This window comes from Mus pahari, chromosome 4, assembly GCF_900095145.1.
Source record: "Mus pahari chromosome 4, PAHARI_EIJ_v1.1, whole genome shotgun sequence".
NCBI lineage: Eukaryota > Metazoa > Chordata > Mammalia > Rodentia > Muridae > Mus > Mus pahari.
The window spans coordinates 127,557,492-127,560,722 of record NC_034593.1 but is presented as its reverse complement, the minus strand read 5'-3'; positions in this window follow the sequence as shown (position 1 = coordinate 127,560,722).

Below are 3,231 nucleotides of genomic sequence, written 5' to 3'. Positions count from 1 at the left end.
AAAGAAACAAAGAAACAAAGAGAAAGAAAGAAACAAAGAAAGAAATATAAAAAGAAAGAAGTACCCCTAATGAAAGGTTCTCACCAACTTACATAAAAATGTTTTCAACATATTGTCTTACAATGCTGCCTTGGCTAAGCAAAAATGATATTCTTACCTCAGCTTCTAAATTGGCTGATTCCCTCTTGCCAGACATTTTCAGTTTGTGTAAAGTTGTAAATACTATCCAGTACTGTATTGTGATATTATCATGAAATCATGGGGAAAGAAAAGGTTATACTTTTAACAATTGATAAGCTTGTGTGTCAAGTTGACACTCCAGAGACAAGTAATAGTGAATCCTGGTTGTCAACTTGCTGGCTCCGAGAAGAGGAATCTCAACTGAGTAATTGTCTCCATCAGCTTTGCTTGTCACCCTGTCTGCAAATCTTTCTTCTGATTGCTATTTATTGTAGGGGACTCATTGCCTGCTAGGCAGGACCATCCTTAGCCAGTGAGCTGCTTTTCTTCATGGTTCCTGCCACTACTGTTGCTGAAATTCCCAGCCTAATATTCCTCAGTGGTATACTGTGGCCTGGAGGTAAGATGAAAAAGCTCTTCCCTCTCCAGTTTGTTTTTGGTCATGGTATTTATCATCGCAAAAGAAAAGCAAACTAGGACAAGCTTGAGTCGGAGGAAAAATGTTAGTGCAGGAAATTGAGTGGCCAAGATGTAGCTTTGCCATGCTCTAAAAATGGAACATGGGCTTACTATGAAATCTAAATCTGTACCACTCACAGAAATAAGCTCACACACCCAAAAAGAATCTGTGATTTTTTAAAAAAAGATTTCTTAAATATGGCAACAAAAATGTTTGATCTGTGAAGTAAAATGGTGATATTGTGGATTTTATAAGTTTAAGTATATTTTTCCTCTGGAAGACACTTGTAAGAAAATGAAAAAAGAGGCTGATAATTCAAAAGTATTTTAAAAATATATATTTGAGGATCTATGTTGCAAACTTTATAATATATGTATATATATTGTAACTATGACTTGAAAATATGAAACAATTCAAATATCAATGGACAAATGATTTAAATAGACACTTTATGAAAGTTGTATGAGTATCACATAATTAGAGGCCTGGAATATTCCACATTGACCATCACTAGGGAATACATAATAAAGCCCAGGATGAAGCACTCCACTACCACTATGCTGCTGATGTAGCTACAGAGTCCACATCAAGTAATGGAAAGTGGAGTAAAAAAAAAAAAAGAAAAAGAAAAAAAAACTCAAGTTTACTAACACCAATAGAATTATTATGATCACTTTAGCAATCACGGAGCTATTAATGACTCATCTACCTCATTCACACCTGTATTTCAGAAAGAAATGAAAGCAAATTTCCTTAGAACGTGAATATAAACTTTATGTTTTTGGTTGAGAGCCTTACATCAAATGGCTAAGCCACCTTTGCAGTCCAAGTACAAATTGTATAACATTATTTATAATCTCTCCAAACCAGAAATGACCTAAATGTCCATGGATAAATGAATTGTGGTATATCCATAAAGTTGGAATACATTTAGCAATAAAAAAATGAATGAGCAAAACGATATGTATAAGATGAATTACTAGCAAACTTATTACACAAACATACCTCCCAAAACACCAATAGTGCTAATGGGCTTATATCTAAAAATCCTAGAAAAATGTGAGCTAATCTCGATGGAGTTAAATCAGTTTGACAATTATTTGAAAATACTTGATGACTCAAAATGACAGAAGGAATAGAAAGTAGAGGAAATAAATGCTTAGGATGATAAAGATGGTCACAACTCTGAATATGATGTGGTTTGAACAGATCTTGCTAGATACAGATCTAGATCTCTTAACATACAAATGTTATAGATGACATCTATATGTAATATATAATATGGAATATGTAACATATAATATCTGACATATGATATAGGATATGATGTATACTATATGATATCTAGTATATATTTGCAAAATTACTACATTGAGTGCAAAAAGACCCATTTCTCAAAACTCCAGAGAGAGAGAGAGAGAGAGAGAGAGAGAGAGAGAGAGAGAGAGAGAGAGAGAGAGAGAGAGAATGATATACACACTAATATTTATCACTACACATTTCACAAGTTGTGCAGTATTATGCCTGCCCATTATCCTCAATAATGACAGTACATAAATCCTTCAAGCAATAGGATGTTTATAAGCATAAGTTCTGCTATGACAGTGTCCTACTACACAGCTCATATCCCCCTCAACCTCATCCTGGAGAAGAATGTAATAAAGCTAAAATTACGCAGCAGAAAGTCAAAAGATGAAGTTAAAATGATAATTTCATGTTCTGGAATGGAACACTATAAACACAAATGCTAAACAACAGAACAATACTTTCTAGAAATCACAGAGTTCAAAATCACAGGAAACATAAGGGGAAAACATCATTAAATCTAACTGCAAACTGATCTGTGAATTGAAAAGCACAATCAGGAAATGGTAAATTTCTTAAAGTGTTGCTTTTCTTGCCTTTAGGATGAAAATTGCCAAACTACCAACTGAAAGGAACATATTTTCTACTGCAGGAAAAACTTAAACACATTCATTTAGAAGTAACTGAAGAAGCAGTTACAGAGAGATTAAATGTTGAGGCATAATGAGAAGGAACTTTCATAAACAACAGACATTCACAGAAACTTTAGAATATTGTAAAAGCAGCCATATAAATGTCCATACTGTGATGGAAGCTCTCTTAGACCATTGATCACATTGTGTGATTTCAGAAAGAATTCTTAAGCTACTGTCTGGTGACCCTTTTGTGAGAGAGAAATTATTATCATATGACCTCCATTTATAGGTATATAAAATAGGGGTACACACACACACACACACACACACACACACACACACACACACACATATATATATATATATATATATATATATATATATATATATTTACTGACAATAAGTCATACGAAAATCACTTTAAAGTATTTGTTATGCAAAAAAACCTAACAATTTATTAAGAATGAAATGAGATTTTCATATTAACAAGGTGCATGTGCTTATTGAGTATTATGTGAGGAATTCAAGCTGGACAGGACCTGTGCTACAGCAGGAGGATGGAATCAATTAATTTTCTATTGTGATAAAACACCACTGCCAGTAGTGACTGACAAAAGAAAGAGCTGACATTAGTTTATGATTACTGAAGGA